General features: G+C 42.8%; 1 protein-coding gene across 4 annotated transcripts in view; it reads left to right on the forward strand.

Moving 5' to 3' along the window:
* ZNF423 (zinc finger protein 423) overlaps window positions 1–16,978 on the forward strand; it is a 234,719-nt gene that overhangs the window by 115,455 nt on the left and 102,286 nt on the right. The window lies entirely within an intron of this gene.

The following is a 16,978-nucleotide window of genomic DNA, read 5'->3' on the forward strand; positions in this document are numbered from 1 at the left end:
GCATTCAAGCATCTCCCTCTTTTAACGTGAAGGGGGAAAAATTGCAAGGGAAATTGCTGCCCAGCATCGGAGAGTTTACGGCTGCCAGTAAAATTGATCTTAGTAGCGATAATAGTCCAATTTAAGCCAACATAATCACAACCTTTTTATTAATATTGGCTTACCATCGTCCATTTTAACTGTAACATGTTGCCAGTGAATGCCAACAAGCATCCTAAAGTCAGAGCACTTGTTTGAGATTTGTGATCAACAACACATGCAGGTTCAGCGGTGTTATTTTATTTATTTACAGAGACAGAAAAAAATGCTGGCAACTAATAGTTTTGAGAGATATTTTTCCAAAACCTATTTTAGGGAAATGTGTGAATATAAAATTTTGTTTCCATGAGTTCAGATAACATCTGCATTAATATGGTATATCAAAAGGATCATTAATGTTCAGAGTATATTATCAGGTGTTCTCTAATGCACTTTTGATGAGCTTTAATGATGCTTGCTGTAGTGTTTTTTCATCTTTTCTCTCCCTCCCCTTTTTTTTTCTGCTTGATTGTAATAATGACTTAACCCAGGTGGTAGACTCTATCCAGAAAGTGCCCAAGGGAAATATTATTCCCTAGTACCAGCAAACATCACAGATAGATAGTCATTGAGTTCACTACAGTAGTTTCCCCAGGAGAGAAGATCTTGGCTCTCCCCTTGGGTGTCTGGACCTGCCCCTCCATTCGCAGTCTAATAATTTGGCTTTGGGAGGGGGTGGAGAAATGGCAGAAAGAAACAAGATGAAAAATGTAAGTGGAGGGGAAGGAGAGAAGCCAGTAATGCACGGTAACACTCAAAATTACTGATTTCTGTTAGGAAATAACTCGTCACAGAGTAAGATCCTGGAAAGTGTTTGGATCATTTCTAGATGATTAGGAAGGAGCACAGTACAGTTCAAAATGGCAAGGCTGAGTACGTGCAAGGATAGAGATTTTTCTCTTTGGATATCTTGGGTTAGAGTTTGGTTGTGATTCATGCTAGAAAATACTTTTGGTTTTTGGAAATAACTGATATTTGTCCTTGGTATTTGTCTTTTATAGCTCTCAATCTGCACTGTCAGTCAGGAAACTTATTTTAAAAGCCATAGTTTCATGGTCCTTTTTATGCCATCCAATTGCACAGAAAAGCAAGCTTTAAAGTAAGGATCACAAATGTATTGTAGCTGCTTTGAGTAGATATGCCATATAAAAAAGCAAAAGTGAAAATACCGGCCACGGTGAAAGAAAAACATTACAAATACCTTCAACTGAGCAAGTTCTTTGTAGTAGTGAGTTTGCAGAGTGTCAGGTATCACTCACTGTATGCCATTACGATTTACTGGCAGTAGCCAGCACCTGCATCACAAGCAAGAGTAAATCATGTCGGTTGTTTAAAAGATGGTCTCTTGTAAGTTTACCCAGGTTTACAGGCACATGGGAAGAAGGGGGTTCTTTTTCTTATTTTTTTCCAAATCTCTGCTTCATTGTTCGTAGAAGAATTCAAAAGTAAAGTACCCTGGAAGAAAATTATGCTGTTAGGTTGCTTTTGGCTACACTATATTGAAAGCTATACTTTGCAAATGTAATCTATTCACAGCAAACGGTGTACAAAGGGAAAGGAGTCATGTTGTTGCACACAATGTTTCCCATTTTCTGTACAAAAGCTTGTTTAAATCATTTTGTGCCCTCCCCATGTTAATGTCTTTTCCCAGGCAGCAGCTGAACACGTGCTCCCGTTGCCCCAGGGCTGGGCACCTGGCGTGGGGACAGCAAAGGGTGCTGCTAGCGGGGAGGCTCGAGCGCTGCCTCCCCACCAGTGGCCGTTTTGTCTGAGACAGATTTTCTTTGAGGTTGTTTCTACTTTCTGAAAGTACTTCTGAAAGCACCATCTCTTAATCTGCCCACATCTGTCCCTTTTAGACTACAGCAGCCCCTTAATTTTCTCCATGGATGGGGCAAGACTGGAAGGACACGGTGCAAGTCTCCTAAAATGGAAATGAAAAACCTAAGTGATATCTGGCCCGAAACTGTTTTAGATTTCTCTTGGAAAAAAAAAAAAGAGGCTTTTTAGTGGTCTTTTACTTCTGGGAGCATGGTTTTCCTCCCCAGTGAGATGCCTTTTGTGTCAGCTGTTTCTATATTAAAAAAAGTCTCCTGAAATAACCACTCTTGGTTTGTCAGCATCTGGCAGCCCTCTCCTCCTGAAGCAGGCACCACCAAGGTCCCGCGCGAAGGACCTCACCCCGTCTCGCCCCCGCGGAGAGGGGGGTGCCCGGCCGGGGTCACAGGTGGGGCAGCCCAAATGGATTGCACTGCGGTTGCTTCTCATGTGCCTGGCCCATGCACACACACCCCGATTAAATTTCTGTTCTTGTCAGTCCATTAAACCTCCCAAAGTGATTTGTTCTCCCCAGAGAATCAAGGGAGAGAGGGTGGAAAGGTAAAAAGAGAAAGAAGGAGGAAAATAAGGAAGGGCTGGCGGGGGGAGAGGGTGAACCAAAAATGAGTAAAACAGAGCTGCTGAATCCAATAGCCAAGTATCACATTATAGACTCCCAGTTTGGATATAAACAAAATGTTTCCTTAGAGCAGAACCGCATCCAAAAGTTAGAAAAATTGTTTTCCAGAGCTGAAACAGCCGTACTCTGTCCTGCCTCAGGAGCGGGAGAAGGCAGCTTGCCCCTTGTACCCCTCTCCTGACCCCTTGCACCCCTCTCCTTACTCCCCCAGCCCTCTCCACACACCCGTGCATGCGTCAGCCCCCGGTTTGCAGTGCAAGCAGCCGGCAGGATGCTTTGCGGGGCTGCTTATGTTTCATAGTTGGATCCCTGGGTGATTTCTGCTGCCCAGGGCAGGCAGCTGGCTGCCCTGGCTCCGGCTCTGGCTCCTGCAGAAATTGTGCCTCTCGCTGCTGCTGAGTCCTCCTGTTCCTCAGGCCAGGCCCTTGGGCACTGCCGTGGCTGCTGCAGCTGGCAGAGCCCGACCGCTCACACCATGACAGGCACCATTTTCTGCCACCCGCCTTGTCTCTGCTGGCTGCCCTGGGTCGACATATTGTTAGGCATTGCTAAATGGGGTGGGTTTTGCAGGCCGGCAGTGCAGCTCGTGTGGCTGTGTGACAGTGACCGCTCCGCAGCAGCTTGCCCTAACGTCCCTTCGAAGGGGCTGGGGACGGAGCACAGCAAGACTGGCTCTCTTGGCAGGTTTTGGGTCACCCAGGTTCTCGGTTTTGAGGAGTCTTCATCTCTTAAAATATCATTCAGCTAAATGAAAAGCGTTTTCTAATGAAACAAAAAAATCCATGCCAAAGAGCACGGATGTTGCCACCAAAGTTAATAAAAGTAAGGAAATTAATACTTATAGTTGACCTCCAATACCTAGGCACAGTGGGGTGTAGCAAGGAAGTAGTTAGAAAGGCACCATGGTGAGCCTTAGCAGTGAATTACCTTATTTTTATTAACTTTCTGACAACCTCAGTGAATTTCCTTTCTTTTTATGAAGTGATTAAAAAAGCTAATCAGATCATGTAATTAAAATACATAATTACACAATCTCAGAGTTTTTCATAATTACTGTACATGGTAAATATTGTTACCTGATAACACTTTGCACAAAAATTTTTGACAGGAATTTGTATAGGATGGTTAGGAGGTGTCTGCTTTCCGGTGTTTGCAGTGGAAGCTTCTCTAACAACATTAGATAGACAGTAAGATGCTATAAAATGGAAAATATAGCGAAACTCTACAATAATGACTTAGTTGTCTTTTTTTAATGCTTTTGTACATATCGGGCAGCTGGTATGTGTTGATACAGTGTGTTTCTGTGCATTTATAATGGCTCTTTCCTTTGTGCTTACACTTCTGCTTCTTATTTTGTTAGGCACCACCCACTGGAAAACGGGTGTTTTGATACAAAGCAAGACAGAAAGAAAAAAAATCAGATCAGATCCAGTATCTCAATTCCAGCCAAAGAACTGAATTACGATGGAGTCACTCTTAAGCCTGTGTACAGTGACTTCAGGGTAGACATGATGTTGCAACCTTCCTGATGTCAGGTAGCCAGGAGGTTTGGGGCTATGGTTATGTTCATTGGAAATCCCAAAATAACAAGGTATGATAATCCTAAATAATGGGAAAAATGGTTTAAAAAAAAAAAAAGTCTGATGTGTCTTTAACAAAGATCCAGGACCCCAGCCTCTCAAGTGAATCGTCTGAAATCATACAGTTACTCCTGTATGTCAGTCTAATATTTACTACTCAGAAGATTAGTTTTATACTCAGGTGCTCCAGGACTGAGTTTCCATTTTTCAACAGAAGACGTTGAACTCCTGTCTTAAATACAGACAGATAATTCGGTCTTGGTGCGGAGGCGAGTTTGGTATTTCCATAACTCTTGATACTCATACTTTCATGTGCTAAACTGAGTATGAGATGGAGGAAGTGGAATTCCGTTTCACAAGTAATTCTGGCTAAAGGTGTGAGAGAGCAGTTCCTGAATTTTCATTCAAACCATTCATTTGTCCATTTTCGTTTGTTTTTGCAAGGGTGAGGTGGGCTAAAGATCCTATTTCAGACAGCAGTCCAGGTTATCTGTGGCCAGAAAATTGTTTTATCCTGAAAACTTTTGCCTTATTGGCCAGAACTAAAATAAATAATAGAAGAACCTTGACAAAACAACAAAAAAATGTGACTTGTACCTGGGGTGCCTTGCTGTGTCACTCTCCTATGGGAGACACCAGAGTTGCCCAGCCTGTGGTTCTGTCTGAGCAGGGAGCTTCAGCTGCGGGTCTGGGAAAGGGGCATGACAAAACCAAAGGGATTCTGGGGAGAGGGCGTTTTTTTTTTCGGTATTCAGGGGTATTTAGGATGGTTGGGGTTTTGTAAGTGAAGCTGGTCTGAGCTTTAAAGCTCTCTGTGTTGTTTATAAAAGCAATAATTTTTCATTTCCCACCAAAATTTAAATTGCTTACTCAGTTATGACCAGCTTATTGACAACATTTCTTCTTTTAGACAGCCGGTGTGTGAGCTTATACAGCTTGAAGTCACTGTTTTTGCTTTTAATGACAGTAAAGATGGGATGGAATTTCTTCCAGGTATCTGCTAGTCGCATTTCAGTAGTAGGTTTTTGCTGACTCCTCCCTGACACACTGTACGTGGGGTTTCTGGGCATGAGAGACACCCCACACCAGAGGTCTAGGTGCAGGTCCAAAACCAACAAAAAAAATTATTAATTTACCTGGGGCGGAGAAGGGGGTGCAAGTGTTTCCAGCCATTAATTGACTGAAGATGGTTTCTTGAACACGTCTGGTTCTGGAGGTGCATGTGTGTCTATCAAACCTCTGATGCCTTTTTTCCCAGAGAGCTTGTTGTTTTGGTTTTTTTTGGTTGTTGTTCTTTTGTGTTTTGCTGTTACTGTTTTGTTTTTTTGACCATTTTTTCCTCTGCAGGAAACCTGCCCCCACCCCACACACCTGCCTCGAGTTTCCACTCACTTTTTAATTTAGCAGACTCCTCTATAGAAAGCCAAATGTTTTGTGTACCTGTAGTATCAAGATGCATTTTTCTAGGGTAAATTCAATCTATCTCTCCCCACTGCCTCCTCGTTCCTTTTACTGAGTTATTTAGTCTATTAACATTCCCAGATACTTTTTGTAAGTATAGCCAGTCCTCATTATGTGTGTAGAGTTAGAGAGAAAGCTATTGAGTATAGCTTTTCCCTTTATTTCATTTAATTCTCTGAAATCAGTGCCGATGTCTGTGTGAGGCTGCTCTCATACGGAAGGAGTGCTATTTGGGAGAGACAGTGAGGAAAAGGGTATTTGCTTGCAAGTGCTAAGATGTTTGCTGTCCCTCCTTCTCTTCAGGGATAAATTGAGATGATTCAATGTATGCTCCAACTCTAATTTTAATCCCATTTAAACAAATAATTGTGCCCTGCGCCTTTCCTCATTATAAATTCACTCTCTCACGTATCTGCGGCCGAGGCACAGAGACAGTTACTAACTACAATAAATCGTACAATTCACATTTGTGGGAGAAAAAAACCAACCACACACACATGGTCAGAAGGAAACCTACATTACTGATTAAACTAGAGCTATCTGAATACAGACAATCAGCACCTGAGACTATATTAAACAGTTGAGGAGGAAGATCCCTTTGCTGTTAGAGAACTTCAAGGAAGGTGCCGCCTTGTTCCGGTCCGCGGGCAGAGTGTGGTACCTGCAGGTGAGGCCGGGAGTGCAGCCGTGGCTGGAGGGGAGGTTTCTGCGGGCTCTGCGTGCCTCTTGGCAGGAGCACAGCGGGGCCGGAGGGGCTGTCGTCTCCTGGTTGGATTCGCTCTGGCTCCCCAGCTGCGCTCCCCCTGCCTGCCTGCCTGCACTGATGAGCGTCCTCCCTATGGGAGGCTTTCTCTAGAGCGTGGTTGGTGCTGGCTGACATCCTGAGAAGCCCCTAAAGAATTTAGAGAGGCTCAAAAAGTCTCTCTGCAGACTCATGGTGTAGGAGATGGGGCACAGCGGGGGCTGATCTCACTGCCTGGTGCCCGCAGGAGAGGGCTGTCTGGTGTGCCGTGACCCTGCGGTGCTGCGGAGTGGGCCCCGCTGGGGCCATTCCCTGCAGCCTGCATGAGCACGGGATCCCTCCTTGGGCTGCACCAGCGTGGGCGTGAGCCCTGGGAAGACAGACCGTAGCTGTCGCCTTAGCAGCTCTTCTGTTGAAAACCTGAGAGCGCAGTCACACGATTTGTCATTGGGCCCTTCAGTCAAAAGGGCAAAGATGTGTTGGAAGAAGACAGCAGCTTTCGGTGGATGGCTTTGTTGTGTGGCGCAGTGCAAGTCCTCAGATCACAGATGCCGGGTCATTGCTGGTTAAACTTCAAAGTCTCTCATGCAGCACGTTTGTTGTAGGGGAACACTGATGTACTGAGAAAGATTCTTACCACGTGGTAAGCACTTTTGTTTGCTTGCTTGTTTTAAAAGTAATTTCTTATTTAAAATGATGGATACTGTTGGTGAAAAAGAAGTAGCATTACCATACAGCATGGAGTACACGTCTCTTCTAGGCAAGCCATGCTGTTTGGCTTTATCTTACATAGCACAAAATCTATAGTTATTTTCTTTTTAAACCTTTCAGTTATTTCTGTCAGGTATTGATAAGTGGAGAACTTCCTTCCCACCCTTATTTAATGCAGTTCCCCTCAGGCCGGTCACAAACATGGTGCAGCTTCATGACCAATGTTTATCTAAATGATACTCAGGAATGTGCTTCATATTCAGCAGTGTGCTTTTACATTTGAGGGTGTTCTTTTTTAATTTTTAAATTAACTAATTTTTTAAAAAAATTGTCTTTAAGACACAGAGTCTAATTGTACTTTGTTGTAATGCAGACCGTCCCCAAGGAATGGGAGATTTGCTTAGCTGGAGCAAACCCCGTCTCCAGGCTTGGGTCAGGAGGAGCTGGCAGCCTCATTAGCTCCAGGGGTACCTACTGGGGTCACTGGGGGACATAAGCCCCTCCAAAACAAGGCGGTGAAGGCCTCAAGGAGCTACACTCACAAGAGTTGTGGAAGCTGGGATGTTCACGAGTGCAGCTTCATTTCCATTCACGGTGTTTGCGTGAAATCTTGACTCTGAATTCATACATTCACCTTTCTGAAAATACCTCTTTGTAGAACTGACTATATTTCATATTTATGTCATTTGAGTTTTCAGAAGTGTTGAGCAGCTGCTGTTCCTATTGATTTCAATAGGATTGATGTGTATACACAACACATTTGGAAGTCAGACCAATAATGCATATGCATAGCTATAAAACAGGCTACTTGATACTATCTGTCACATGTAATTTATTGATTTTTCTTCCGTTGTTCTTTGAAGGCAGTATAAAATCTGGATGTTGTTGTTTTTTACTGTTTGTTTATTGCTGAGTAATTTCGGCCAACATGTGTTTTTCAGCATTAGGTCTATTCATCATGAACGTCAACCCATTAAGTTTCTAAGTGCGTCACCGTTTTCCCACCTAGATCAAAATGAGAGTCTGGAACAGCCTACTCTTTCTAACTTAACAAGCTGGTTTTATTTTCCCCTGTAACTTGCTCTAATAATATGACGAGCTTTAAATTCCTCGGAAAGGAAAGCTTGGCAGTAAATTCCTGTGCAGGGCTAAGGGTTGAAACATGAGATTTTTCTCAGGTTTGGAACATGGCAATTGACATCTCTTCTACTGAGCACTGATGGAAAATACTCATTTAGGAGCAAAAGTCTGTTCTTGGGAAAGTACTTTTCATACGTTAAATACAGGGACTGCAAACCCGTTTTTCTCGAGGTCAGGTCACTGCAGAGCATCAGTTGAAAATCTCGTCCTAGAAAGCCATCCTGGCGATCCAGTCACTTTTGGTGACCCCAACCAGAAGACACAGAGCATTTGTGGTGTCTGGTCCCAGTTTTCTCCCTTCTTAGTGGTTCTTCTGGCTTGGAGTTGATACATGGCTGAAAAGTTGAAACAGAGCTCTGCAGAAATGGAAACACCACTCAGATATTGTCTACCAGCACAGAAGCAGATATGCATTTGTCTTAGCAGTAACAGCAGCTTATCGGAGAGGTCTTGGCAAAACTCTCTTTGTCCTAGTTTGCCACTGCCCCAGTTTTAAAGGCACTTGCTCCTCCAGACTGCTGCCCACACCATCAAAACGAGCTCTGACTTGATTCTGCACAAGCTGAATATCCTGTGGGAAAGTGCTGCCTGTCCTTGTCAGTGCTGGCTTCCAGGGCTCCCTGCTCACTGTGCAGGATATGACCCTTAAATGAATTTTATGAATGAGCTAAATGGATTGTAATTGATGACTTAGTCTTCACTTGAAAGTACAATTCAGAAACATGAAAATGAGCACAGTAAAGCATTAAATTAAATCACACCGTTCTGCTCAGTTCATGGAGAAAAGTCTGCCTCTCTTTAATTTCGGCTTCTGTATTCATTGAGTTGCTCCAGACAGCAGCTACTCTGTATTTCTGATGCTCAGTTGTGGGTATGAACTGAGGGAAAGAGCTTGAGCCCAGTCTGTCTGACTGCACGTGCCTGAGGGTACTCAGCAGAACAGCCTGAGAACAGGTGCCTGCTCTATTTGAGAGCTGCCCGATCAAGGAGGGAGGGAGGAAATAATAAATCTAGGAAATCCATCTCATGCATTTCATCCCACCAGAAAGGCTCTTCCGCTCGCCACGTCTCCACGAGTGGTTCAGAGTCTCGATGTTTGGGTTTGTGCTGTATGAGAAGCACCGTCCCTGCTAACAGTAATAAAACATGGGGAAGGGAAAACATCTTCATGTATAGATGAGAACAGGGCTTTCCTTGCATGTATCGCAGACACCTTTATGGAGGCTGGTGCTGTTCCACCGCTCCGGGCTGGATCTTTGGCTCTGCAAAGGGGGCAGTGCAGGGGCCGGGTGCGACGAGGGCAGGCTCTGCAAATCTGCCTTGGGGGCTGCTCAAAACATTGCAACCACCTCACTTGTATCCTTAGGTTTAGATAAAAAATGAAGCAGGCAAAGCTCTTAACTGCTGTGTGTTGTCTCTTTGTTTTGTATAATCAAGTGTTGAAATCATGATAAATGTTGACATCAAGTAGCAAGAAGTGCAGAATATAATTGTGTGAGTGTAAGGCCAATAGGGTTGTATGAAGTTTGTGCTCTGGCTAACATAATATGAAGAAATATTACTAACAATTAGCGTAAGTATTACCATTTATTATAACTAGTTTTATAAGTAATTATTATAAGTAATAATTATTCTACCAGGATTATTTTCCTAAGGGCTTTGTCATTCCTTATGTTTGAAAGTTGTACACGTCATAGCTGAAACTCTGATTTTATAGTATTCCCTCTGTGTGACTATCGCATCCACGATGTGTGCGTGTGATCCCATATACAGTTTTGTTCTTTTACATCTGTCTTAACAACATGCCCTCTTGCTAAATGCTCTGTAGGTATCAAAGCAGGCAAGAATGGCACAGGACCCTCTAGGTAGCAGGGTAAGCACGAGCAGCAAGCTATTAAGATCTTTCTGTTAATTCATTGATGATTTTGCCGTTATCATCTTCTAATCTCGCTTAAAAAGACGGAATGTGCATTTGAACGTTTCTGAAGAGCAAATTGCTAAGCAAAATATACGTATAATCCTAACGTTTTGCTAGAAATAGGGTGAGTTATTATTGATTCACAGAGCACGACAAAACATCACTGCATGAATTAGCAAACAGCTGTTTCTAATTTGAGTTTAGAACTGTACACAGAGGAACTTGTTTTAGTGTTCACTCCTTTCATTTATAATGAATTTTAATCACCGCTACAGGTGAGAAAAATGTAGAAACAAGCTTGTATCTTGTGGAAGAAACAAAGGAGAGACAGATGCTAACAGATTTACAGTCTGTGATAAAAGGAATGTTTTGGTACATTTTACATGTAATTAGAGTGCAGCTGTTTTCAGTCCCAAGTCCATGATGCACAGCAGAATATAGTATCTGCTGTTTTTCCAAGGGGAGTAAAGAAAAACAGTGATTCAACTCTGAAAGCATCTAGTTTATTCCTAGATCTAACATAAAACCTTCTCCTCCACCCCTTATTATGCCATTTATTGAAGTGTGAAATAACTTATTTAACGGTATGTTAATTTTTTGTTACCAGCAAAATACAGACTGTTTGACATAAGAAAAAATAATGTTAAAAATAACTTTCTGATTTTATCATCTGTATAGAATTATGTATCATCCTATCGATAGTCATTACTGAGTCTTGATATCTCTGCTAATGGGAGACAAGGGCTCAGGCATGCGTTACTCTGGCTTAACAAGTTTCTGTATATCAACTAAACTTCAACAGACGTCTTCATGTGTAGTTTTAACCTGCAGCATAAAAAAGACTAATTAGATGTATCTTTGATCACTACAGAAAGGTTTAAACAAAGACAGCGAGGTTTAAACCACCTATGTGTAACAGTTTATCTGTGTGGCAGACATCCCAGCAAGTTTAATGTTTGAAATTCTGCACTACATCTTGTGCTGATTTTGTATTCTAAATACCAAGTTACTCTCTGCATGAGAAGAAAAATTAGTTTATATATACTTTCCATTGAACCAGATGTCTGTCTGTCTTTTTTAAAAAACTTCGCTTAAAAATGCATGGCAATGCAAAGCTGAGAAGCTGGAAAAAGAGTCACTAACTGTTGGTAATTTAGTCCAACAAAAATGCTTACCACATAAGCATATAATTAGGTATAACTGCATTTTTCTCAAGTCACAGATAATAATGAAAGCACTGCCTGCGGTGCCACTTATATTAGCACCTCTTAGTTTTTTATCCAATTTTAGGTTTGCTTTGAACATTTTATATATTTACATATATATATATTTAAAAAATGGCATAGTGCCTTAAAATAAAAAACTATGAAGTCTGTTTTCTGAAGAAGCTAATGTTGCTGAAGTCTGACGCTGCGTGTATTCGTCAGAGCAGCCTGAGCTTCCCAGGGCCCCTCCTTAGTGCCTTGGCTCAGGGTGGGTTGACCAGTTCTGGGGGACAGTTGCACAGTATTTTTGTAGGGATAATTATAAATAAGTTGTAGAGCTCTTTTTGGCATTGTTTAGTGGAGTGTGTTTGAGTGCGCATTAACGCTGGGTTTCAGTCACAGCCCAGCAGTTACGATTCCATTCAGAGATAGGTGCTGTGTCAGCACAGAAAATCTTTCATTGCCAGAAGAGCTGGTGGCTCACAGTCCACTATTGCCTATTGTGACACAACGAACAAAAACGTTCAGTGAAGCTAATATATGCGTAGAAAATTGAGCTTGGAATATTAATGATATTTTTTATTACCTACTTTGTTATAACTGTGCGGGAACTGTGCAGGAAAATGGGGCTAAACACTCCGACAGAAAATGTGAGTAAAAAGCTGTCACAGTGCACTGAAAATATTAAAACTTGAAACATTTGCTATGTGAACTTGATTTGCATTATTTCACACCAGCACTGCAGTGTAAACGAGCAGCGTATGCTATGTGAGGTTCTTACTATAATCCATTGTAATGATCTATCCTTGGCTTTAATACGGAGTGCAGGAATGCAAAATTTGCTGCAACCAGTACTGAAGATTTCTGATTCCTCGATCTCTGTGTTGTATTCTCATAGTTAAGCATCTGTGATAATAATAATTATTGAAATTGATAGCATTTCTATCAGGCCTTCCATCTGAGGGGATGTCTCGGGGTTTCACAGCTATACAGAAGTAAGCCCTACAATTTGCCCTTGAGGAGCAGATGGCTTTTTTCTATTATGGAGATGAGGAACTGAAACACAGTTCAGAAGCGTGTCTTACGATGCCAAGCCTGTCTTCAAAAGCAACTTACTTTTTTGGGTGCTAGAATTCCATCAAATCTCAATAGCTTAAAGCGATTTGAGTGCTTTGACCATTTTTAACTTGTGTGCTATGGAGAGGCTTGGAGAGAACCAAGAGTCTGAACTTAAACAGCAATCCTTTCCTCAGTTGGTTTTTGGGTTTTGTTTTTGTTAATCTGACTGTTTTTCTTGTGTACTAGCTCAGTGCTAGTGGAAAAAACCTGTTAGAGTAAGAGCACCTTCCAAATCTAACCTCCTTCGTTTATTGTCCTGTATGCAGATGCCTTCTGGGCTCAGGAGAGGAGTCTTGAAGTTGCCTCTTTGGCCAAACCCTGGATATTTTGTTGGTGCCTGGGCACATTGTGCGGCCTCTTCTAAGCCCTGTGGTGCTCAATCTGTGCTGCTGTTTGCACCCAAACAGCTGGAATAAACTGGCCTCCCATACTGCGCTGGCCACCTTGCGACGTGCCCGCGATGTGGGGGGACATATGGAGGCCCTGGGGAAGAGCCACCTGAACCCTCCACATGTAGGGGAGGCAGAGTAGGGAGGGTTTTCACTGGAGGGGAACCCAATTGATGCCTTGATTGGTAAACAAGAGTGCTTAGGCAAGGATGAACTTCAGGTCCTGGCCAGCAAATGGAGTCTCTGTGCACACCTTTTGTTCTTAAGAGACAAAGCAGCCGGCTGGGGGGGTAGCCTGGGTTTGTGCAGCCCCTGCCCACGAACGCTGACCCCAGGACTGAGGCCGCCCAGGTGATGGGGCAGCTGAGCAAGCCTGTCCCTCTGCAGCCGCTTCAACTGTGGCTCCACTCAAAGTCTGGCGGGAGCGTAATGTTTCCAGCTAGCTTTGAGTAGGGAGACGGGGGCAAGAGTTTGCAGGGACTGTGAAATTGTGTCTGGTTGATTTTATTTCTATTAGCAAAATAACTCTGAAATAATAAATATATCAACGTCATCAGTGTACGCTGAGGTGGCAGTGCTGCTTGCTCCTGGCAATCCGTGGTGTGCTGTATGTCTCCTTTCTAAGAGACATCACATTTTTTAAGACTTGATTTTATTGTTTTAGCTTCACGAGTATATTTCTGAACTTGTCTCATGTTATCTGGAAGATAAACAGAGAATGAAGTATGATTTATACCACAGTTTGGCCAAATTACTCTTATTAGAAGGAAAAATACATTTATTGAATGCATTGAGTCTGGAATTAGCTCCTCAGTGATGATGATAGATGCTTGTAGTCCCGTGAACGTGCTGAACATTAAGTTGCTAAATTACTGTACCACTTTGAGATTGATTATCAAGTTTGGCCCTTTAAGCTTCATGACCCGCACATATATCCTGAGGACTACTGACATCCTGAAGCTTCCTTAATGCTCTTTTTTTCCTAATTAAACTTTTTATTGAATTTTCTTACCCTTTTAATACTTGTTTTGATTCTCTTATGCGCAAATGACAAAAGCCTTGCACCAGCCATGTGATTCTCTATTTTAGAACAGTCCCACTTTGCAGGATTAGCCATATTTAATGACTTTAATCTCCTTTTTGAAAGTGATTTTTCTCATTCTGCTACATTCCTTTGATTGCATTATTATTGAATTATTATTCTAACCATCATTGCCACACGTGTCACACCACATCTAAAATATATCTTCCCACTGAAATATTACTCTGGTAAAATACCTTAGAATTTCCTTCTCAGTTCATTATAGGTATTTTCTTCAATTTAATATGGCAAGTTAAAATTAACAGGGCTATTTTTCATTCCATAAAGAGATTAATGATAATGAGTTTTCCCTAATTTCTTCAGTTTAGGCCTTCAGTCATTTAGTGTCTTGTTTGTAAGGAAGTCAAGGTAGGTTGTTTCTGGGGCTTAAAGTTTCCTAATTCTTTTTAAATTGTAAAAGCATGAGAAAACAGGTAATAAAAAGAATCTAGAAGTTAAACATGAAAATCGGTGAAAGGTCTAAATCAAGCTAACAAAAGGGGAAAGTCTTTGCTTTTAACTGTCTCTGTAAATGCTTCCATTTTTATTACAAACCCAGTTTTTCAATCTGAGAAATGATAATTTTTTTTAATCTAAACTGTATTAGCCCAGCAACATCTTTGTGCATCGCTCACAAAGTAATACCAGCTTTCTTTGATTTTGTTTTCTGAATGGCCCAAGATGTTTGAAGAGCAGCAGCTGGAGGAGAGCTGGCCCTGTTTGAACGTTAGAGTGCATTTTGAGATAGATCTGTTTGTTTCGGAGGAAAAAGAGACCTCCTAGAAGATTTGTTCAGTTTGCATGGTGGGCCAGCGTAATGGTTGGCATCAGCGCAGATGGACGTAACGAAGTTAAAGCAGTTGGCTCAGCCTGTGTTACTGCTGGATTTGACCCATTGCATCTACGGTTTCAAAGCTGAACAATGCAGGTTTATTCGCTGGAGCTGTTCTAAGTGCTCCGGGTTCTCCCCGGTACAGCCTTTCCTGTGCGTGCCACTGCCCAGCACAAGGCTTGAGTAGTGTGGCTGCAAAAGGGAAGATATTTAAAATGCATATATTTTTATAATAATTTCTGCAAAGTGGACATTTTCAAGTACTTTAATTACAGCTGGTAAGCCCAAGCAGTAAGTAACACATCGGTGGTTTGCTTTTTTCCCTGTTGTTGTTTTTCTTCTTTCCCTGCCCCAGCAGACAGCCGTAGCGGTAACAAACGCAACGTGTGCTGCCCTAGTTCAGGCCCAGCATCCCCCTCCCGCTCCCCTTTGTCTCCTTTCCCCTGGAGGAGCCCAGCTGGCGAGAGGAGGGAATTAGCCAGCCCTGAGCTACCGGCACCTCCCCGGGGCCCCTAATCCAGTCGCTGGCAGCCGGCTGCCTCCTTCCCTCCGACGGCCCGTGGCCGCAGGTCCGTCGGGACAGAGCCCCGGATGCGGCTGGCGGCAGAGATGGGGGCCGGGGCGGGCGGGGACCGGGGGCTCCCCTGGGGCAGAGCAAAGCTGCGCCGGCAGCGGGGCGGGCGGTGAATGTGGCTTAAATTGGGAACATGAGGCTTTGTTGCAGCCACAGAGAGAGACCAGTTCATGGTCGGGGGAGTGAAGCCTGAGAAAAGTTTACGTAAAAATCAGGGGCTCGTCGCCTGTGTTTTAGGTTCGGGCTCGGCCAGGCTTGGAGGAGTTAGTTGAACACAAAGACCTTGAGCATCTTGGAAGCACGGGTGCTTGCTGAGAGCCGGCGTGCGTTTCGGGAGCGGGAGGAAGCGTGTACTCAGTGTCTGGCATCACTCTGGAGCAGGAGGTTTAGTTAAACGGGGGAGCAGAGCTCCCCTGGGAGTGCAGGGCGAGGGGAGCGGGTGCCCGACCCGCGCATCCCAGGAGACAGGCAGCCCCGTCGTGCTGGAGAAGTTGTTTGGTGTGTGATTATGTGGTTTCGTTTGTCCAAGGTAGCTCCGCTCTCTCTTTTTCTAGGATGAGAAGGAAGGTCTTTGCCAAAGAAACGGTGCCACAGGAGCTCGCCTCTTGCGGTGGTGATATCCTCATTAGCTGAGCCTTTCTTTGCGAGCTACTCCGCCATACACGTGCTCTTCTCTGCCTGGTGACTCGGCAGTTGGCAGGCACGAGGAGTGCGCGTGTGGCAGCCTACACGCACAGTTGGGGATTTTTTTATTGGTTTGTTTTAGTAAGAGCTGAAGTAGGAGCATTAAATGTTTTATAAGGACAACATATCTGGAGAACCAGTTCCTTTTTTGAATCTCCAAACGTATATGTGGTCAGCACCTTCCCTCATTTACATGAATTTTATTTTGCTTCATTCTGTGGTTCAGTTTTATATTGGACTAGTGGCATTTTTGCTTCACTCAACATCTTCGCATTTATTGGAATTAGGATATTTGAACTCGCTCTCTTCTGTTTCTTGTTAACAATTCTGTTTATGAGAGCTGCCAACATTTTATGTATTTTTCCTAAAATGACTGTTCTGCTGCTGGAGTTAGTGCTGTGTTTCTTTACGGTAATATCAAATTATAAAATATTTTCCAAAGTGTCATATTGAGCAAAGGAAATAGTTATTAAAACAGAGGCTGGGCCATTGTTGGTTTGTCCTGAAGTTGATTGTTTTGTGATGTCTTGAGATCTCCAATGGTGATTTTCTGGGCTTTTTTAGTTTGTTTGGTTTTCTACCAAGCAGGCAACATTACCTTTCATATGAATGAATGTGGTAATGGTGCAGATCTCTTCTCTGATTTTCTTGTGCTGTCTCAAATGTGATGCTTTGATTTCACCTCAATGTTCGACTCTGCTTTTGAGCAGCCTTTTATTCTGTTACAGTTTTGAGACAGAACTGAAGGATTTTGTTTAACGGAAACATTACTTAAAATCATCTTGAGGTAGCATTTAAAAAGACACACAAAATCACAGGTGATCACTTAACACTGTAGCTTTTTGAAATGTTTGTATTGCTTCATTGCACATTGTGTTTTGCTTTCTTTATTCATTGTTTATTGCTTTACAGTACAGTGAGCAGGTGTTAAACCTGCTAAAGAAAAATGTTTTTTATTAATATTATATGTTGGCATATTTGTGAATTATGTGTACAAATATATTTT

Source organism: Nyctibius grandis, chromosome 12, assembly GCF_013368605.1.
Source record: "Nyctibius grandis isolate bNycGra1 chromosome 12, bNycGra1.pri, whole genome shotgun sequence".
NCBI classification, from domain to species: Eukaryota; Metazoa; Chordata; class Aves; order Nyctibiiformes; family Nyctibiidae; genus Nyctibius; species Nyctibius grandis.